Here is a 23,927-nt window from a genome sequence, read left to right on the forward strand (position 1 = left end):
AGCCAGTTTGAAAACCCAGCATTTATCTGATTCTAGGAAGACACAAAAGGAAAAATAAATACCAGTATTGGTTGGAGGAAATGTTATTCTCCAACTGAGTCTCCAATTATTCAAGCAATTTCCAGTAATTTGTCCAGATTAAGTATCACTGGAATATACAACTGCTATTATTACTGAATTGAACCTTTTTTTTTTCCTTTGTGTAAAGCTAAAACAATACATGGAAAAGATCATTAAAACCATGGCCCAGTTAGTGTAAAACAGGGTTTATGTATAACAACTTGTAACATGTAGTAACAAGCTGCCATTGCCTATAATATGCTAAATGTTAGGACTGTGCTGGCTGTCCTCATTCCCTACAGAGATGGCCAAGTGCCAACTCCAGCCCAGCACTTTGAAAGGGCAGATTCCAGAAATGTATAAGGTCCTTCACAAAGTAATGGCTGCTTTTACTGAATCCTATCTTATAAAAATTCACTGTTCTTGACTTAGTATTTTTTTGATCATGATCAAAGAATCATAGAATGGTTTAGATTGAAAGGGACAGTTAAAGGTCATCTAGTCCAATGCTCTTGTGACGAGCCGGGACACCTTCCACTACACCAGGTTGCTCAGAGCCCCATCCAGCCTGATCTTGAATGTTTCCAGGGTTGAGACATCTACCTGTTCCAGAGTTTTTCCACACTTGTTATAAAAACCTTTTCCTTATATCTTATCTAAACCTACCCTGATTTGGTTTAAAACCATTACCCCTTGTCCTGTCACAACAGACCACGCTAAATAGTTGTCCCTGACTTGTCATGACCTTTGTCATGAACTCCATCCCAAGGGCCATAGCTTCCATGCAGCACTGACCTTCAGTGGTCTTGTACTCTTCTTAAATTTTCATGATATAACGATAATTCCTACATTATTTCTACATCTAGCAGTTAGAAATAAGTTTTCTAAATTCTACTTTATTTAAATCTTACATTTTGGGTTTTCTGAGCATCCCCTACTAAGCAGTCCCAGAGAATGCAGGTACACTTTTCTGTCTGCTTACATGGTAACAGTAAATTTTTCCATTCTCCCACTTCTTTTGGCATTTTCTACTGTAAGGTCAACTCCACCCCAAATATCAAGCTAGGTACACAGTACAGATTTATACCAAAATAGCTTTGCTGACTGACACAGCTGTTCTGGGAGAATTCCCTAGTTGTTAGTGCAAGTGCAGTTATATCAGCAAAACAGGATTCTCCTAGAACTGCTTGTTTTGCATGCCCACCTTAGGACTCATTTATTGGTACACAATTCCAGCATTCCTGCATGGGAATAGGGGTTCCACTGATCCCATCACCTTCACAGTCTCTGCCAATGGGACTCTACCTTCAAGTAATTCAGCCTGTGTGGAGATAATTTCAAAGTCTTGCACGTTTTCAAAGGATGCAGGTTTGAAGAGCTGAAAGAAATTACTTTCACTACATCTCTTTCAAACACTCAACAAATTTCAGTTTCTAAAAATAAAATCTGGAAATTTTAACATCAAATTTGTTTTAAAAGGTAGAAATAGAAAAGTCTTTTGGTTTTTTTCTTAGAAACAGGCTGCTTTCAGATGCATAAAGACACCAATTTTAGTTTCTTAAACAACATAGTTGGATTACTTGTCCTGCAGTTGGCATTCTCTTCTGCATTAAGCTCTCTATAATGAACATAAAGGAAATCTATAAAAGTAACACTTTTTCTTCAATGCTAACGTTAATCACATGTGAAAGCTGTCTGTTCTTATTTACACAAAATATATTTACTTTCCCCTTCAATATTTATGAAAAAGCCACAAAACCAAAATAAAGTAGTAATTTTTCTGGATAACAAAAGGAGTTTTTAATGGACTAGCATGAAGCAACACAATGTAGATAGCTCACAAGTAGCTAGGAGGTTGGAGAGAGAAACTCTACACTGCTATTTCTGTTTTGATTAAAATAATTTCACATCTTTATGATCACAAGGTGATCTGCAAATCACAAGGTGTCTTAGCGCTTGGCAAAAACTACTACTTCGTAATGCTTCATCAGGGAAAGAAACGAAGAGCAGAGAAATAAAAAGCTACATGGTTTTTTGAGGAAAGAAGTGTTGAGAAAAGAAACCCATAGGAAAATATCAAGCTGTTTGAAAAGCTAAAGGCAGGTGGTGGGGTGTTATTTGGTTTGGGTTTTTTTTTGTTATAAATACATACATTCTATCTGCTTCCTTTGTTTTGATCCCAATCCACCTTTTTGCCTCTGAGAATGACCTTCATAATTCATCACACCCATCAGCTTAAAACCAAGCTGTAGTTATTCATTTATATGCTCAAATTATATTATTGCAGCTGCCTGTGTACTCCACTGAAAGTTTTCAGAATGTCTTAGAGGAGGACAGTGTAATTAGTTTCAGACACTCTAATTTCATGAAACAAGATTTGTTTCCCTTATAATTCCATCTTCAGTAGAGATGGGACAAAGCTGGTACAGAACTATTGGCACTTGAGTGGCCTGTGGAGCACAGTGTCCTGAACCTCTGTTGGGAATGCAATCTGCTGATTCTACTGAAGAGGATGTACTGCAGAAGAACACTCTATGATCTTTATGCTTGTATTCTGCCAGAAAAAAAATACAAAGAGCATCCTGCTGAAATGAAATGTGTTTTGCAAACAACATGTAAAATAATGAACATGTAAACAACAGGGTGAAAAGCGAGGTGTGTACCTGTCACACGTTGTTCTCTGCACTCAAGAACCACAGTGATTAGAGAGAACATAGTTTGTCAAGGACAGAGCAGGTCTGGTTCAATATGTTTGCCTTTTAAAAGTAATATGTTATCATCAAGTGTCAAAAGCCTTGGGGAGTCCAAATGTCAGCGTTGAAGAGACATTTGTCTTGCAAGTCAGTCAGGTAATTTCAAAATACCCAGTAGAAGGTTAATATATATTAAGGTGGTGTGATGTTGCAAAGTTCTGTGCCCATTAGGTTATCTGTTTTCCTGAGACCACAGACTACATTCACTGAAAACACCGTGTGCCAGAGTCCTGTGCATGACTTCAGTGCAGAACAACAAAACAGGATTTTCTGAGGCTCCTTATGCTCTGCAAAGCTCTGCAGAGACTTGCCACACCTATTTGGTAAATCATGCTCTTTCAGACTGCCTGCACTGTGCAGTGCACAGGTAACCAGCTCCATCCATCATCAATGTAACCATCACATGGTTCCATCTATAACCTTATGGGTACCATCCATATGGTTACTGCTAGCTGGTAGAGTGGAATCTCTGAATGCCTCATACTTCCAGAATGTCAGTGGAAGCTACACCATTTTAATGATGTCATAAATGTCCCTTCTTATGGGTACAAGTGTATAGGGTGCAAATACTTTAAACCTTAACTAGGATTCTACAAAGGGACCATATTCACTAATGAAACACCTTAATTTTAATGGTCAGCACTGAACTCACTGTCTAGAATCTGAGTCAGCTGGTGGGCACCAGAATCTATCTAGAAATAACGATGAAAATATTTTCCAAGCAAAGTTGAAATATATTTTTATCTGCTGATGTCATTTTTATCTGACAAAATCACAGATTTCAGTTTTATTTTGTAAGTTTTCATATTATTTATAACTCTGGCAGAGGAATGTGTGCTGTTGTCATTAAATGTCTCTCATTTCCATGGTGTTTTAGTCATAGCAGCGTCTCTTCAGACATGCTCACACAATCCATGAATCTCAAAATGCCAATAATGAAAAACAGTTTTCTTTTTCTATTTCATTTGTTTATATCTGGTTATCCACAGCTATGTCTACATGAGCAAATACAATATCAGGACACATTCTGATGCACAGAATGTGTTGAGCTGGAAGGGACCTTAACAATGATCTGGTTCCAACCTGCCTGCTGTGGGCAAGAACACCTTTCACTATGCCACATTGCTCCAAGCCCCATCCAACCTGGCTTTGAACACTTCCAGAGGTGAGGCACCCACTCAGCTTCTCTGGGCAGCCTGTTCCAGTGCCTCACCATACTCAGAGAAAAGAATTTCTTCCTAATATCTAATCTAAACCTTCCTTCTTTCAATTTTAACCCATTACCTCTTGTCCTATCACTACATGCCCTTGTGAAAAGTCATTCTCCAGCTTTTTTATAGGCCCCCTTTTGGATACTGGAAGGCTTCTATTAGAATCTGGATCATTGTACTGCTACATTTTCAAAAGAGTCTCTAGCACAGTATCAGCTTAAAGTTGTAGAGCACCTCCAAAGGTGCTCTGATTCAGGAGTTCACATGGGCCAAAAATCACATCTAAAGTCTCTTCTGGTGTATCACAATCTGGATTTGTGTAATTGTGCCACCTGAACTCAGTGCCAGGGTTCCACCCTGTGTGATTTAGCACTGTAATACCATAGAACCTTCTCTCAGGTATGACACTGGCAGGGAGGATTTGAATTGCAGATGTAAAATATGAAGTTTTACAACAACTTATTTGACCCCAGAGTCACTGTGCTACAAAGAACATTTCCTCAGTTAGCTGTTTGAAAGGCAGTTAGCCATACTATCACCATATTAATGAGTTCAAATGGGATTTGAAACACCATATACAAAGGCTTAATGTGTGTGCATAACCTGGAACTCTTTGAAAGCTTTCATTCACATTTCATACATGTAAGGCCACACTGGACATCATTTCACAATCTTGCATTTCAGGACTGAGAGTAACAGATAGAAAGCAGTAAAATTTCATTGACTAAGATTCTACTACTGCTACTGTTGTTACTAGTGCACTAGTAACAACATATTGATTACAGACCAGATGTGCTGATACAAATTTGGCAATGCATTTGGTGTATCCTACCAAATACGGAATAACTTAAACTTCTTTACATATGCTGACCTTTAAGAAATAAATTTTACTTCTCCAGCCAGTAAGATGTCCCATCCAAGAGGATCTAAATATATCATACTTTCCAAAGATCCCTCAGATATGAGTTTCATTATCTTCCATGTACAATTTAGGCTGTTACCTAAAGAGTAAATAACTGAAACCAAAAGGTGAGAGGTGTATAATTGATATCAACCTGAAGATAATTTTGTTCATCTACAAAACCACTTATGAGCATAGGTCTGTGAATAATCTTCTCAATTTTGATCAGTTTTGCCAGGATTATACAATGCTTGCTATTTGTATTTCAGAATCTGGCTACTTTTTGCTGCATATTTAGTTAATGATAATGCTAGAAAAGCAAGAAAGCTTGGACATGAATATAGAAAACATTATATGAACTCATAATTTGAGTTTTTTCCTAAAAGAGTTTGCAATCTGGATGCTACAGTAGATAAAATCTTCAGGCTGCAGCATAGGAAGAAATGGCACCAAATTTACACTATCCCAAGTAAATCAGCAGCAAAAACTTCCTGCCATCTGGATAATCTCCATCAGCATAGAATATTTCAAATGTACCAGCAAATAACATCCTACAAATCTTTTCATATGTTTCTATATTAAGAGAGAGTTAGTATCAACTTCCTTTTCACTTGTTATTTCAGTTATTTCAGACTGGTGTATTGAAGTAAGGATTATGATTTCCTCAGTGGAAGGGACACTGAAATGTGTGCCTCTTTCTTTATCTCCTTGTATTAGCTTTTTAAAATAAAAACCAGCACCAATATAATTCAAAGAATTCTATTCTTTTCCAAGGGTCCTAGCAGTCCTCATTGTTAGTGATAACCTAAGGACTCACCTAAGGACAAAGGTGTTTCTCTAGTTTAGAGAAGAAAAGAGTCTCTTAACTAGAGAGAAAGGGAAAAAAAACAACTCCCAGTGGTTCATGCTGAGTGACATAATATGTTTACTTAGCACAATGGACCCAGTATTTTAGCCCCAGCTCAGGTACTGGAAACTACATCAGTGCTGGGTCTGGCCAGGCTAAAAAGCTTTGCAGGAAGTCACTTGTTTGCCTGGAGTTAGCTCAGGTATTTGCAACCCTACTGTGCTGTGTGGCCATGATATGCACCAGGAGTCATCTCATTTCACTTCTGCATACCAAAACTAGGAGTCTAGTCTAAACCAGCTGCCTAGGCTGCCTCTGTACACAATGGACAAAAATTTGAAACAACATGACTGCAATGCCAGAGTACCAACTATAGCAAATGAATGAGTTTTCAGTCCCAGAGGAGTTGACAGCCAATGCCAACTGAAAATAGAAAGCCTATGGACTCCCACAGGAACTACACACAGCCAAAAAAATATCAGAACCAAAAATGACAGAAGAAGATGACAGAACCCCAAAAATCTGACTCAGCTGGTGACTGCAAGCTGTGTAAAAGGGCTTCTCAAACGTTTTTGGACTAGTAAAGACACATCCTTCCTCCATAAATTTCAGCTAAACAGTACATAGGCTATTTCAAACAGGAGCTAAGAAATATTCCCCTTCTTTTGGAGTGATTTTTTCACGAACTCTGGGTTTTCAGAACCTTAAGAATCAAGCCAATAATTCTTTGCTTATTTCTTTCCTTCTATCCTGCTTCTTCTGTTTCAGAAAAAATACACATTTTGTTAATTAAAATTCCTTTTTTTTTCTGTATGAACACTGGCTATTGTTACTTTCTAAAATAATCCTTTGTGGATTTAACAAATGTCAGGATTCTGCACCAGCATTCTTGTTTAGAGAGCTCTTCAAAATTCAATTAGAATAGAAGCAACCCACTAAGTTGAGCAAATTAGTTATTTGAATACTTTTTTTACATCTGCCTATTATGCACTGCATTAAAAGTAGTTGACTCTTTTCTTAATTTTGTAATGCAACTTCTTAGTTAATGTTTGAATGAAGTTTAGTTAATAAACTTTAAACTTTCTCTATAGCTATCCTTATTCAGTCTGTCCATGTATAATAATCTTAATATCTTTTTATTTAGTTTGGGGAATATCTTTAGATTCAGGGTCATTTAATACACAGATGACTTCAGTTCTGTATGCATGGAAAGAGAGAAGAATGTTCTCCAAGAATGAATGTGACAAATGAGCATATGAGAACATTTTTTTCCCTGTAAATATTTAGAGAACATTTTAAATTTTAATTTAAGCCTTATTTTAATCTATGAAATGTCATATATAGCCAAAAGGTACAGACTGCACAGCTAAACTCTACTAAAGACACCTCCTGTCAGCGTGTACCCATGCAAATATGTAGCTACTCCATGAACCTCTCTAGATGATCACTAAATTTGAGGTTTCATAAACGTGTGTCAGGTAAGCACAGCAATCAGTTGAGTTATGCACCTATTTGATTTAAAATAATTTATAATTAAGGTAAGATCATAGTTAGAATATTGTTTGTAGGAGAAATATATTATTGAGCAGTAGTAAAGATAAAAAGCTTAATGAAATGTTAAGCTTTTTAACTGGGATGATGAAAACCAGCTTTGATATTAATTACTTAGACTTTTGCCAAAAGCCAACCAAAATTTATGAGATGAGGACTTCAGAGTGAGGAAAGAGATGTGACTTTAAAGACCTGAATCTACCATGCTAGATAAGTCACACAAACTTCTGGTTTCCAAAATCCACACAATCTAGCAGTCAGACTGCTTTTTTCAAGTCCCAGACCAGAGACAAATATGAACAAAACATAAGAAAATCAAAATGGCCCTAGCAGGAAAAAAAAAAAAAAGATCCAATTATTCAGTATCCTTTGTCAGCATGGCTAATACCAAAGCTTAAAAAATATATGTAAGAAAAGAAAAGTATAGGAAAGAACACCTTTATTTTGCTGACTGCTGATTTAGAGGCTGAGTTAGACCTCTTTGTATTTAATCGCCATTGCTAGATCAAACCCAGCTCACTGGTCTGATCTCTTTTTGAGCCAGTATATACATCAGGTCCATGCAGTATCCTATAGAATGGGTTCCTTAGTCTAAATTTGTGCTGTGAATTACTTCCTCTGGTAATTGTCTGCAATGCTCTAGTTCTTGCATTGTGGAAGCAATAAATAAATCATTCTGTAGTCACCTTTTTCACAGTATCCCTGACTTTACAGGCCTCAAATGTCTCCTTCAGTCATTTTTTTCCTGTACTGAAAAAATCCTGTTTCACATTCTTCATCATCCCTGCTGCAATCTCTTCCTACTTTCTTTAGCTCTGTGTCCTTTCTGAAGCTGTGGGGCCATTACATGTGCATACATCAGAATAATTATATTTTCTCTGCTGCTTTGTGATATTATTTTCGCAACAATTGTAACTTCATATTTTGGGGGAAAGAAAGCACATAGGAATTTGAGTGTGGAGACAAAACAGAGGGGAAAAACATTAAACCACATCTTCAGTTTGAGATGACTAAATAAGAAGTGAACTCTCTCATTTTTAAAAAACTTTTAAGCTGTAAAGAATGATGAAAATATTTCTTTTCTGTTTTGGAAAGGCTTGACACAAAAAAATCTCTGTTCAGACAGTGAGCAAACTCTGAGTGCTTGAACTCAGGGATCCATGCCTCTTTCAGCACACAGTATTTGACTCAGGTCCTATGCTTACTTCATATTGCATCCAGCATGACTGAAGTGTATCAGATAGATAATCCCATTTCAAGTCCATGTATAATTGACAGAGAGAAAACTATAAACTCAGACCATTTTACAAAATGAAACTATAGATAAAAATGGGAAACCTTTTGCCTTCCTAAATAGGAAAGTCTTTGAGTGTAACTAGAATTTTGTGATGGGATTAAGAAAAATAAGTGGCTAAATTGTTGCCAAACAACTAAAGAGATCTATGAGTAGCCAGCAATCATGTCTGGAGAGAGAAATGTTAGGTGATGATCATATATAAGTGAATGATAAAACAAAAGCATTTGCTTCCTAGGGTGCACCCCAAGAAATTACAAAAATCCAAATGGAAACTGGAAAACACTGTAAAACACAGGAAAATACCTCGGTCTGTGGTTTGACATAGATTGTGCAATTAATTTCTACATCAGATTAGGAAAAATCACTGATCCTCAGTGTCAAATTTCAGTTGGAAGGGGAAAAAAATTACCATTCATGCAGTTCAGGATAGACAGATAAAAATGAATTAAAAGAATGACTGTAGTCAGCTACCCAGGAAATCTGCGGCCCAAATAACATAAAGGAACCTGTGGACAAAATCCCTAATGCCTCCAGAGGGATGGTGATCATAGTGAAATGTGCAGGGACATAAGGTCAGAATAGTCATTTACTAGCTCTGCACCTTAGGAAAAGGATTTTTTATATAGGAAAGTACATGAAAAGACCACTCGGAAGACAGATAATTGATTCAGTATTTGGATTCAATATGTCCAAGGATGGGATTTCGTATGGAAGAGAAACAATTTAAAATAGCAAAAATTCACTGTGAAAGGAAACTTCATCAATCATATGAAAATTGGGAGCATGAGGAAGTTTGCAAAAACTGCAGAGGAAAATAGACTGAGGATACTGCTGAAGGCAGCTTCAGAAGATTGTGCTGGGTGGGTGACCTTGTGAGATTTGAAGTCACTGTAGGGTTCAGAATTTATCCTTTTGGATTGGGTGAAACCAGCAGAGAATTGTGCCTATTTTTGTTACAGAGAGCACAGAGGCTTTGATTATGTTTTGGACTCCTAACCAAATGTCCAGATAACACACATAACTCACATTATAGGAAATTTGACTTTGCTTTCAACTGGCTAAAGCATCAAGTAGTGTGGTCATTGCCTTTTCCACTGCCTGAGACCCCAGTCCATGTTCCCTGAGGTGCAAGGAGGCAGGTCCTTCCAGCTGGTACCCTGGCCAGCTCTGCCTGCCACCTGTGGCAAACTCTTGGGTCTGAGATCCAACTACTTCACTTTAAATCACAACCTCCAGTCACTTTGAGGCGGTAAAAGAGGGAGTCTTTGCTCAGTGGCTAAGGTTTAGCAGTTCTGACTCCAATCTTTTTCTTTTTTCTGCAGTGCTTTTGCAGGTATCCTGCCCATGGCAGAAGGCTTGGAATTACATAATTTTTAAAGTAAAAAACTATTTCAAACTATTCCCTCATCCCATGATTTTATGATTTTCAGTAAATATTTTCTTTTGTTTGCTTGTGCTTTCTCACTATGGTCCTACATATTGGCATCATATCCAAGGTGACTGCTAGAAGGCTGTTTTACCTACACATGAAGGCTGTTTTACAAGATGGCATCATATCTTTGATTCACAGTTTAAACTCAAACATACAAATGATCACACCAAAGCTACCTAAACACTCTCAAATTAGGAAAACTTAGGCATTTTGTATCATGGCTACCTCATGAACTGCTTCCTCCTTTTGTAATGACTCCACTAGAGAGTGTCAGCTGTACCTAATCTATCAAACAGAAAAGATGCCAAGAGAAGGTTACTTTTAGAAAAGAATTCTTCACTTTCTACTATATTTCTGCTTGAAGATCAGGAATGACTAAATTTTAGGGGAGTCTGTGAACCTTTCCTTCTTCCTTAGGATTTAATTTTTAGAAAAAACGCTATATGAAAAGAATCCTTTAAGAAAATGTAAGAAATTTGTGGAAGATCATAGTACTAAATAATGTTTGGTCTGTGAGATACTGCATTTATAAGTCAACTATTTCGATAGAGAGGATCCTTTAACCTCAGCTTATATTGGGTTCATTTTGAATAAAAAGTCTGATCGAGTGCCTTGGGCACTGCAGGGGGTGTCAGTCCAAAACACTTCTGGAAAGGACTTGGGTCATTGGAGCTGCAGGTTCTTTGCTGCAGGACTTTGGAATCCATGAGGTTTGAAAAGACAGCATTTACAGGCGGCCACATTGCTATTTTTCAGTCTCTCATCAAGATGCACTAAGTGTTTTGTGCCATCTGCCCTGCTTTCCTTGGACTTCCACAGAAGGGCCAAAGGTGCATTAAGCCTCAAGATCTGTTTCTTTGCCACAATCCTGTTTAGGAGGATTAACCAGTAAGAATATGGGAGGAAACAGTCAAATGCAGATTAATTGGGGTAAGAAATAATGATGCTGAGGTAAAATAATATTAGCATCATAAGTGCTGAATATGATGGATCTGGATAAACAGTCATATGAAAATCAGGTAGACAGATTTCTAAAAGAGCTTTGGAGTTCAATAGCAAGGAACACATCTGTTCTTCCCTGCAACTTAGGTACTTTTAGTGACCTTTCCTTTAAAAAGGTGCACTCTCAAGAATACACATTTATTATTTAACATTTTATTAAATACTTCTGCAAAATCAAAAGATAATGTACGTGCTCTGAATGTCTAAATGATGAATTTGAGAGTGGAATGAAGCTGCATTCCTGTTCCTTTTATGGTTCTCTGCACTGACAATTTATTTTCAGAACAATAAAAGTAACATTGCAATTACCCTTTTATGCTAACAGTTTTGGTATTGTATTAAAAATGTTTTAAAAGGAACACATGGTATTCACTGACATAAACACATGTGAAATTGCTCCATTCTGCTTATGCCTCCTTCTTCACTGATATAATTTTCTATCAGTCTGTCAATATTATATTTCTATTTCTGCAAGTTATCACTTTTATGAGCAAATACAGTATTGTTTGACAAAAAATAAGGAAATAGCGAAGTCCTGATCTACATTACTAAGATCATATTATGTATTTAATTGCCAATAAACTTGATAATTCTAATTTAATATGACCAGATGAAGTAAAATACAATAATGTTCAGAAAAGTATCAAAATATTGCATGTTAATAGTGAGGATACAACTCAAAAGGAGTGTGGTTTTCTGGCCTTGTAAGACAAAAGAGGGTGCAAAAAGAAGTGCATGAAAAATAAGTTTACTGGCATAATGTTAATGCTCATCAGATTATATGAATGAAGGTTCAACATTCATTCAGGAAGTGGGAAAAGCACCAAGTGTGCAGAACACCACATTTCTGTCAGAACAGCTGGGGAGCCAATGACATAACAGAGCTGCAGGTTTTGCAGAATAATTTTAGGCACTCAGTACAATCTACACATCAACCATGCATAGGACTAATCTTCTAATAAAAGTTAATTCCACTGAGCTCTACCCTGTCTGACAACCTTATATTAATTTCTCCATCACTGAACTAGTATCTTCTCAAAATTTCTTTTTTTGAATGTTCACGTTACCTCCCTTGTTGAACTACATTAATCTAAATATTTTTTCTATGACATATAGTGGTGTATATGTTTATGTAAACAGAGTGAAAGAGAGAGCAATTGTCTTCTCTTCCCACAATAAACCTTCTTCATTTCCTCTCTTTTTTTAAATGGAGACAAAACACTTTGTTCACATGCTGCATTGTTTTCTAGCCACTGAAAAACCATGAAACCCAAACCCGAGGGCCTATAACTGTAAAAGAGAGATTTTTACCTAAAAGAGAGATCATTTACTTCGTTTATAAATATGCAAGGCTGTTTTTTGTAATGGAGCAAAGGAACTTACTCAAAAAATCTGTATAAATAGATATTGATAATACGGCCCTTGCCATGGTCTACCCAACATAATTTTCTAGTTTTCTTCAGTCTAAACTCTATCTGTGCATCTAGCTTAGCTGTGAGAGTGAAAGGAAAAGTAACTTGCTGAGAAGCAAAACTCAGGACAAGAGGATGAATCATGAGGGATGTTGAAATTCAGGACACTGAGTTTAAATTTATGGACAGAAAAAGCAAGAAAGTCTGTCAGAGCAGTAGGTAGGGGAAATTATTTTAACTACCAAGTACATGAGGGTTTGCTGACAGACAGGAGAAACCAAAGCATGCTGGGCTGCAGGACAGAGCTGCATTTACAGCACAGAACTCTACAGTACAACAATAGAACTTGACTACTCTGGGAAAGGGTGTTACTGTAAAATAGTGATTGCCTTCAAAAATTAATTGTTTGCAATTTTCCCTACAAAAACTAATCTTTTTACACAATATCAAAGCTCATCATTCCTGTGTCTGTCATATTCTATCCTAAGAAAAATAAGTATTCTGCGCTTATGAAGCTAAGCAAGAATCTACAATTAAGTCCTGAAGGAAGTCACAGGAAAAAACAGCTCCAGGAATAATCAATGGTGAAGTCTTTAATTTAATGTAATTTAATTCAGTTTAATTTAATTTCAGTCATTCTTTCAATTGATCTTCTTCCTGCTTAGGGCTTAGGGCTTTTGCAAAACAAAGCTTTGTTGTGTTTTCAATCTGGCAAAGAGTGGGTGGAAGTAATAGTCACCATTAAGAAATCATTTCCATGCCTTCATGTAAATCTCAGTCTTCTTTCTTGGAGCACTTCTATGGCCTTCCTCACTCATGACTGAAATGTATTAAATTTTGCATATGAACTGCATATGGAGATTGATCAGTAGATGGTCCCTGAAGCTGTCTCTTGACAAATCAGAAGAAAAAAAATCCCATACCCTTTTAGTGCCAATTTATTGCAAAATGAACTGAAGACCATGGTGCAGACAAACTTGCATGGATGAGTCAGAAATTAAGCTGTTGCTTGGCTTCCAGAGAAAGCATAAGGACAGGTACTGTTTCTTTCTCATAATGGCTCAGTTTGGAAGATGGGAGTTCGGTTAGAATAATATCTATCACATATATAGGATATATCACTTTTCATCAAGAAAATTACAGAAATTAGAAACAGAGAACTCTCTTAATCCAGCTACCCACTGCCAAGGCCAGAGACAGCTTGTATACTCTCAGGAAGCCCATTCAGGAAAGGAGCAAAAATGCTATCAGCAATCGGTGCAACAACATTACTGTATGTTGCACCAATTACATTTTTAAAAATAACTCAGCCTTTCTACAATATACTATTAATTATGTAAGGAAGACATTAATTTCCAGGCTTCACTTACATACATTTGGCTTTAAATTTGGCTCAGAAACCAGTTCATGGCATAGTCCCTCAGAAAGACATTGCAAACTCCATGATCAAGCACCTGAGCCAACTCACACATTCAGCTGGCAACTCTGTGCTCAGCCCAGAAGTGAAAAGTGATGGTGACAGTGAGAAAAGCTCCCTTTCAGGACTGAAGTATGCCACCAATATTGGTTATCCTGTCCTGATGCGCCAAGAACGCAGCAGTGCCCAGTGCTGCAGCCAGGGCTGTAATTCCTCAGCAACCCCAGTGAAAGGTTCTCACACAGTTACCTGCCTGCCTACGTGGATGCTCCTCTCCTCTAACTAACTTTTCAACCCAAGTAACATTTTTGTTTACATCCATGGTAGATAGAGGTAACTTCCTAGGGCTTCAGTGAAACCAAGGAGCCTAAGCTCAGGCTGGACTGTGCCAGTCACCATTTGCACAGCTCATGTCCTGCCAGAGGGAGGGCGTGTGGGAGGGAGCTCAGGGACCTCCATGGATGTAGGAGGTTTGAACAAGAACTGTAGGCTGAATAAGAGATGTGATCTTACTGTTCCAATGAGAGACGGAACCTCCAATGCTTCTAATATTTGTAGAAAAACTGAAGTTAGGAAGAAATAAAAAACTTAAAATAAAATGTGTACGCAGATAATACATATGTATGTATATATGTGTATTTATTAAAAATCCATGACAGAAGTGTGTTCCACTCAAACACATTTAAATCTGGTAGGTATGCTTTGAGACTGTTGAATCTAATTTTTTTTTTCCAAGTAATCAAATATTTTCTATTTTTCATTATAAAATTAAAAGAGATACTTCAAAAAAAAACCACCTCAGAGGCATCTTAAGGTAACATAAAAATCCAAATGAACTTTTAAATCAAAATAAAAAGAGAATTTAACACAGCTGTCTAATTTTTTAATGTGTTGAGTGAGGATGGCTTTGTGAAACTATAATCTCATTTCCTGTCCCCAACAAAGTAGTGATTTTCAATTACAAAACAACAATTTTTATTATTTAATTTAATAGTAATTATTTAATAATTAATAATAAAACCAAAAGGGGATACATTAACAATATGTAAATATTTTTACTGAGCCCAAACAACAGCAGAAAGCTAATTAAGTCTTACAAGGAATGGGGAAGAAGAAAGCATAACACTGAGGAAAGAAAAGGAACTGCTTTCTGAGTTGCTCTTGTACTCTGCTTTCTCAGGACTGCCCTGGTCACTCCAAACTGTCCTACACAATTCTCCTCCACAAAAGCTTTTGTCTTTTGCTATAATTTTTTCCAGCTGCTAGTCTTCCTCTAACTGCCTTGTTCCTGATTCCCACACTCTAATGCGCAGCCAGAGCCATGCTGTCTTTTAGTCCCCTCCTGTGTGTGCCTTCTTCTCCCTCTTTCAGTGCTATAATTGCTGAATTTCTCCATACTCCACTTCCCTCACCTCTTGACTTTCTCTCACATTAAAGTCTGCATTGCTGCCTCCTGCTGCGGTTCATCCTCATCAATCACTGCTGCTCTCTGACTGTGGCTCATCTTTGCTGAAAATCTTTTCAACAGGCTCCCTGCTACAGCCACTGACCCTGAGCCCTTCAGCCTGGACCTGTGCACTTCTACTGAGCAGGTCTACCTTGCTGTCTTCCTTTGATGCTAGCATTATCCCACAAAATTAGCAACTTCCTTCATACTGATTTAAGGCCCACATCTTAAAGACCTGTTTTCACAGAACAGAAAAGTTTCTTCTTAATATTTTTAACTATTAAGGCTTTTTTTCTAAAATCTAGAAAATTCCTGGGAGGACACTTTTTTAATATCTGATACCATGTCAAGGATACTTACTTTTGGTGAGATCCAAACTGTCTGTGCTGAAAACAAAAAAGCAACCAAATATGCTCACTTCTTTCGTGTTTAGACACTGGAGAGACATGCCATAACTCAGGATGAGAGACAGAGAAAAAGCAGGAATTGATGGGCTGAAGGTTGAACTGGAAAACACAGTTAACTCTGCTAAAGGGAAAGTGCTTAAATTAGCTGCAAATGGCTAACTAACTGTCTACAAAGTATTTTCATGTGGAAACAGAATTCTTGGTGATATGCCAAAAATTTAAATGGAAAATAAGGTCAAGGATTTTAATGAGTTTTACCTGTGTGATCTCTGACTGATTTTGGCCACTTCTATCCTGTCCACACTTATATATATATGAGAGTGTGTGTGTGTGTGTGTGTGTGTGTGTGTGTGTGTTTGTTTGTGTGTAAAAGAAAAGAATTAGGAAACACAAAGCTATAAATCAGAATAAAAAATGTGGAAACAGAGACTGCAATAGGATTTATATGCAGGTACTTACTATGAGCACATTACTCTGCCATCTACCTTATTCTCCTCAAGTTATTTATTTTTGTGGTCTATTTATTCATATGTAGATGAAATTAACCAAGGCATTATAAAATTGTAAGGAGTTATGGACAGTGCATGCAGACAAATAAATCCTCCATCATGTAGGGATGGCTGCACAAAAATAATTTTCTCAGTCTGTGTTTAAAATACCAGAGACTGTGCTAATTTTATTTATCCTCACAGACAAAACCTTAAATGATCATAGGATTGAGAGCTTTAGTGGTCTTTCCAGAAGGAGACCTTCAGGTTCCTTTCCCCATATACTGCATATCTTCAAATGCCAGATGAGTATAGGATTGACACTAAGGTCAAATCAAATGACAAAAATTTTCTTTTTTAATCCTGAAGGGGTTAGGATATGCAACTTGAACAAAACTGGCACATGATAAGATTCAGCTCCCCACTGAGAAAAGACAAGCATGGTTGTAAAATCCAGGATCCAGCTTTAACCATCTGAAAAAAATTCATTTCAAAATTGCAAAGAATTCTTTTCCCAGTAGGGTTCTGTTCAACAATTCCTATAATCAGCCAACACGCTGCATGAAAGCATTTGCTTCAATTGAATAGCAAAAGGCATGCAAGTTAATGACTTCTACTGAGCACTGAGCACTTAAGGCTTCATAGGAAAGTTGCTGAAATTGATCTGTGTACTTCCATGCAGCCTGACCTCTGAGGGCTACCAGCTGCTGGCACCTGGCTTTGGCAGTGCAGAAACAGAATGTGAGGAGGCTCAGCCTGCTCACTGCTGAGAAATGCTGTGAGGTATTACAAAGGTAACTCCTACGGCAAAATGGTCTCCTTGCAAGCATAGGATGGATTGGCACCGTTCTGTCCAGACTTTCATGTGCATTATTTAACTGCAAGAAAACTGCAAGATACTTGACTGCAATTAATTTTCTAAGCTTCCCTGCATTTCTGTCCTTCTCCTGATGAAGACATGACTTTAGCTATTGATTGGGTGGTGAGGTTAAACTACAAAGCATAGCAATGGCAGCAGTGACAGAGATGAGGAAGATTCATCTAATTCTTGTCTCTTAGTGGTCTTACCAAAGAAAGAGAGAGAAGAGAAAGGGGGTTGCCTGTATGTGAAAAGTGGACTCATGTCTTCCTCCCCTGTGTGAGGGTCAGATTTCCTCAAATGAACTACTAACTTAAGTGGAGCTACTCATTTGCTTTTTAGTAATCACTGTTCATAGCTAATTTCCAACATAAATAAATAATATTCAAGCTCTGAAATAATACCAACATCAGAAATAAAATCAGAATGTCTGTAAAGCGGACAAACAATAAAAAGTCTGCCTAAATGTTCTTCTTCCTTCAAGTTATGCAGATTCATACAAACCAATTTTATTTTCACCCTCTGGATGTGAGCTCAATTTTCAGTCACTAATGCAACTCATGGCTTGCAGAGATTAAAACAGAAATTTTTCAGTTACCTACAAACTCAACCAAGGAAAGAACCAAATGCTTGCTCTGTAGGTAGGTCCAAGAGCAGCAGGGAGATCAGCACTGCTGGTGAAACAAGAGGACATAGCAACTGGGAAAGAGTGACAGATCAAGGAAATACAGATGGTAGCAGGGAGAAATTCTTTGTCCTTTTCAAGAAAAAGAATGCTTTGGTGAAGCAGGTAATGCTTCTCACTAGATCTTCAAATTCAATGGTATTTTTATGATGTTCATATATCATAGCATATTTCTATGCTGTATTGAAAAAAAAAAGTAGAATATTGCCTTGCTAGAACATGTAAGTTACAAATTTTAGGACACCTAAAATAGAAAGTTTCTATAGAACTTAGCTTTGTTTTTTTAATATGCTAGTATGTTAACTTTTCTATATAAATATTTAAATTGGCTGTGCCTTAACACTGCAGGTTATAAAAATGATATTGCATTAAATTAAAATTTAAAAAATATTAAACACATCCACCTTATGAAAAAAATCCATAATGCTGATAACTATGAATTAATTTAGTTAATCAGAGGGAAGTAATTTTTCCTTCACAGTACAAATTTGTTCTTGACAGGTCTTACTGCAGCAAATAGTAACAAGAACAGTACTTATTACTGTGAATATTTTCAATTAAGTCTCAACATGATTTCATAGACTGAGCTAAAAATAATTTTTGCTGGCACCAAATTCTAACCAGACAAGGGCAAACCCAAAATATTAGAGTACTATTGTTACAAAGATGAATAAAATATGATTGTAACTTTTGGAGCAGAAATTTAATTAGTACAAGAAAACACATATAATTTAACATTTCATTAAATTAAATTATCATGACAGTAAAAAAAATGAATGTCATTCACACAAGCACTTGCAAGCATAGGAAAAACTCTTAAAAATAAATATAAAAGGACAATCCACCATTAAGGAAACTATGTTTTGCTCACTTTACCAAAAATAATGTGAGACTGCTAAAAAAATATCTCCCAAAGGAAGACATAGAACCATGCACAAATTATTTAGGTGATAAGGAAAGAGGTAAATTTTGCATTTGTTAAGAGGCAATTAATCTTTTCCCAGGTAGACTGCATTACAAATGGGTTGCAAACAGCTTAAATGTTTTTGTCCTTCTATGAAATGTTCTCCGTGACAAGTTTTGGCTCCCTGAGCATGACAAGCAAGTTTAACTGAACCCACATATGCCTAACATATTAGAGAAAATTGTATCACTTTGTTCAAGCAAACTCAAAAGGCAATAACAAAACCTGTACTGACATATAAAAATAATATATGAAAAAATCTTTCAGTTGTAAACTGCCAGAATATAAAATACTGCATCAAAAATACACAGTTAGCCACTGCACTCCTTGAGCTAGATTCTCATGTTTCCACTTAATTTAGATGCACTTGGGATGTCTTTAATCTATCCATTTCCTAAGTATCCACTGCCAAAGCATTTGGTATTTGTAAAGTGTAAGGATATGTTTTACTTTCTCAAATTTAAAAAAAAATTAAACTTTAACCTGGAATTCTCCAATAGCATAGCTAAGAAGCACAATGTGCAATCCAGAAGGACAGAAAATATAATTTCACAAAATCTTTCTTGTTGTGCTAAAACAGAAAGTAGAGTATTGACGAGTTTTAAGTTTATATTATGGCACTCCATTGACTTCTGCTGGTCTCAAGCAATTTCTCTTTTCTGTTCTTTTCTTATCCTCCCCTGTGATTATCTCACTTCTCTATAAAGACTGCAAAATCACATATGAATGAAAAACAGTTTGGTATTGGATACAAATTCCTAAAATGCACAGAAATCAGTCATCTCATTCCAAAGTAAAAAGAAAGTTCCTCAGATTCAGCATTTTAATCCTAATTTTCCTTCTAATTTTCGTTCTATACTAGCTGAGAAACAACTGACTTGCCACCATGGAGATAGCAGGGCCCTACACATGAGCATTCAGAAAAAACAGGTCCTGCACATTCTGCCTCAGGGACAGGTCTGGCAAGCCTTCAAAAATGCAGCTGCAGAACTTGGCTCAAGAAATTTAGTTTTGACTGCTGCTTTATTTTATTATGTCTCTAGAGAAGCAGAGACCAAATGTCTGTCTCGTATTGCAAGTAACCAACATGTATCTGTGATTGCAGATCTGTGTTCAGAGCCCCTCCCTTGCTGAAGGAAAATAAAGTTTCCCAGTTTCCTGGGCCATAGCTGGCATACACCATCTGGCACATACCTGAGATGCACTACTTTGCAAACTGAAGTTTTTGCTAGCATCCAAAAAAAGAGAAAAAGGATGACCCAATATGACAAATAAAGCATGGATAAGAGACTTGAATGTAAACTAATAGTTAGGGTACCTTGATTGTGAGCAAAAGTTTCAGCTTCCTGATAAAATGGTTGCCTGTGTATTTATCAAAGCTGCACTTAAATAATTTTAAATTACTCTGTTAATTTAATTTCTCCTGTAGAGTTCTCTGTTAAGAGTTTACTGTTAGTTTTGGGTGATAGTATCATCACACTTGTTCCGTGGCTAAAGAGCCTAGAGGTGCACTGTGAGTCATAGCCCAGTTCATTACCCATAAAGTGCCTGCAAGTGTGAATAGCACAGCTGTGTGCTCAGCACCTCTGTGATTTCCCACAGGCTGCACATCCCGTGGGGTGTTTAAAAGCAGGAATTCTGTAACTTTTCCCTCCCTGTTTTATCCTACAGACCCTCGGATTGTTGTGCTGTAAGGCAGAGCCAGCAGCAGCTGAAAGGGGCAGTGGGAGAGTGCAAAGGAACTTCTGTGACACAGCAACATCCATTTAACTTGGATACCAGTCCAGGCCAGAGAGCTGTTCTGAATTAGTCTGCACAGCATGCCTCTATTACCACCTTTTGTTTTGAGGCTATTTTCATGATTTTTTTACTTCCAGGTAATTATTCTATAAATTCACTTCTATCCTTAGAAAGAGAATTCCATTTATCAAAGGGTTATTAATAGCATTGATAGCATGGGTGGTGTTAAAGACATAAATTTAAGATACCAAAAGATTGCCAAAAGACATTTAATACTGCATTTCCTTTAAGTACAAAGAAAGAATTCCTGTATTATTACAAAATGTTAAATTAAAAAAATATGCAGCTGTAATGAATCTGTAAATATAACTGTAATATTTATTTTTGGTGTGCAAACCATGTCTCTGATAACTGTTCAACAGTAAAGTACTGCAGCCCTTTTCCTGCTGGCCTTTGGAGATCTGAAGTAAATCTCCCTTCACAGCCCAGTGTTATTTAGTGACGATGGTTCACAGAGCAATGGATAAATTAATATTTTCCTTCTAGAATAATACAAAGAGTGTTCATTGAGGTGACTGTGTACAAAATTGACAAAACTAGAGATATTATTTAAACTGAGAAAAAAACCCAACTGAATTTTCTTTCTTGAAGTATAAACTACATATATACACAGAACTGTAACTTCAGATAAATATCACAAACATTTCAGGCAAAGTGAAAACTGAATAATTGCCAAGGTATGAGATTGCCCTATAAAGTTGTTTTTTTTGACTCTCAAGTTTCAGTAGACTGAAATCAGTGCCTTCTTTCACAGAATAATGAAAAAGAAATTTCATATATTATATCACATGCTAACTAAGGGATTAAAAAATCCCAGAAGGAGTTTCTAAATGGAAACTTTCTTAAGGAAAGCCTAAATTTTTCCTTATGTAACAACACAAAAAAACCCCAAATCTTGTTTACTGCAAAACCAGAAATAAAACAGCTTTATAGTTTGGGGTTTTTATGAGATGTCTATTTTTTTTAGCAAGGATCTTATGAGAATTCTTCCACTCTGAAAAAGAAAAATAGTTAAGCAGTATTCTTACCAGGAAAGATCACCCTACATTTCTGTCTATTTTTGCCTCTAATTATGGAAAGAAAGAAATCTTGTAGAAGGTCAAGCTAAATGTTCTGCTCTCACTTGGAACTTTCTCCTTTTTCCTCCCCTTATTAATGAGTTCAAGTAGTAATATAAGAAGCTTTCTTTTTAGTAAAGAAATGCAGAAAATATTTTTTAAATTATAAGTTAGGATTTTTTATATCATAAATGCCTACAGCTTGGGGGATTAGTTCTACTTCTACCACAGGCAGGAGAAACTCTTAAGGTGAGTACCTCACTGAGTTGATAACTATATTACAGAAAAGTTTGATGAGTTATTTGTGACTGAGGCAGTAAGGCTCAGCTGGTGAACATGATCTGCACCTTTTTTCCTGAAATAAAGTCTTTTATTCTAACTCTCTAGTTTTACCACAAGGATTCCTTCTCATTTGCCTGGAGTTTCTCCTCATATATGGTGTAAGGTGTCTCCCACACTGTGTGTGAGAAATGTCTTTCAGAGGACTTCTGTGAGATCACAGCTAGCATTGGCTGGAGTTCAGTTCTGGCATCTCAACTCTGTGTTTGTTTTCACTGCATCCATCTCTCAGAAAAGCTTTGTGAACATGTGAAGATTCAAATACACACCTACTTCCTTTACAGAAAATCTGCATAAATTTTTCACTGCCATATCTCCTTTCCTAGTGTTTTCCTACGTGTAGAGAAAAACAACAGAATTTAATGACATTTTAAAGCCTTTTTAGTTTGCAATTAGAGTCTCTTTATTTATTAGCATACTTTTCAGAGCTTATTTAGTAAAAGCTGATTAATGCTCTTGGTAATGTATTTATTATAATAATGCTTTCTCTTTGGTAAAGGATTCAGTTCACAATTCTCAACTAATGAGTAAGATAAATATGCCCTAATCTCTTGTCAACTGCTAATCCTATATTTCTATCAATGCATTATGTGTTAATTTTGAAAGTAAATCAGATTAGACATCAAGAATATTGATGCAAGTGTAATACTACACATTAAGCAATCTATTAAATTAGCAGTCTGTCTCTGGGATAGGAGAAGAAGCAAACCTCCAAACAAATAGCTTGTTTCAAATTGCCTGTATTATATATATGATTATAAAAAAATTAAAATACATTTCCAAATTAAAAGTAGTGGATGATAATTTCGGTTGCCATTTTGATCACATAAATTAATTCTAGGGATAGAAAATAACAATTATGTAAACATTGTAAACAATTATGTCTATTATGCAAACAAATACACTTTTATTCAGTAAATCGTATGCTTACCATATACTATCTAATTTTAGATAATGAAAGGCAGTCAGTTTCTCCTTTAGTCACCACAACTCCAAGTGATTAAGCACCCTCTTTTTAATAGGAACATTGACTCTAGGTGTAGTAGAAGACTATTTTTATATCAATCAAGTTTTGAATTGAGAAATGTGAAGTTCTATACCAATATTACCAATAGATTCCTCTCAACTATTCCATAAGTTGAGAAAATTCTTTTACAGGCTATGTCATTGGTTCCTAACAGACATAAGTGAGACTGTTCTACTTATAAGACTGCAGTTTCAGCTCTCTTCAAACCATCCAGAATCCACAATTTGTTTTTAAACACAAATAAAATAAAATTTCACTCAAATGTTTTGCTCTGAGACCTGGTTCTCTTACATTTCTTCTAAGATGAAGCCATGAAAGATCAACATTTCTAAATATGTTTATCTCTTTTCACGTGGGACCTCTCCAGAATTTGTTAAAATGGAAATACCTCATTTTGATAAAAACTATTGAGTTCACACAACATCAATCATCATTTTGTTGGCACAGAATCAACTGCTGTTTGTATTTTTCCCATTGAGAACTATAATTTCAATAATATATGGCAAAGTTTACCCTCAGCAGAATGATGAAGGATGTCAAAATATCTCCTAACACTGTCTCAAAATTCCAATTTCACAGCCCTATAACTTCATGCCACATTTGGCATCCTAGCAAGGGTTCTTAGGTGACATAGAGCAACATGTTGGCACAAAGCAAGTGCAGTTCATGCAGCATCAGCTGCCCCCAGCACCACCTGCTATGTTTACATGTGCAGGGCCCTCCGGAGCGCGGCGCCTTGCAGCAACGCTCTGCAGAGACACACGAGGGCTCTGATTTCTATGCAAACATAGTTACACCTCTCTGAAGGCATTCCTGCACTGGGCACTCTCAAGTTGTGCTGTTACTTACTTTTTTCATCTCTTTTAATAGATTCCATCTATTTGTAATTGCATTCCCAAAGACATGACGGGTCTCAGTCCCTGAGAGTGCGCTGGACATGTATGGGTCACCCAACACACACACGTGATGT

The 23,927-nt window shown here is 36.6% G+C and overlaps 1 protein-coding gene across 47 annotated transcripts in view; it reads right to left on the reverse strand.

The window, feature by feature from the left end:
• Positions 1-23,927, reverse strand: part of RIMS2 (regulating synaptic membrane exocytosis 2) — a 446,430-nt gene that overhangs the window by 24,703 nt on the left and 397,800 nt on the right. The gene's annotated exons all lie outside the window — the stretch shown is intronic.

The sequence above is a fragment of the Zonotrichia leucophrys genome, chromosome 2, assembly GCF_028769735.1.
Source record: "Zonotrichia leucophrys gambelii isolate GWCS_2022_RI chromosome 2, RI_Zleu_2.0, whole genome shotgun sequence".
Taxonomy (NCBI): Eukaryota; Metazoa; Chordata; class Aves; order Passeriformes; family Passerellidae; genus Zonotrichia; species Zonotrichia leucophrys.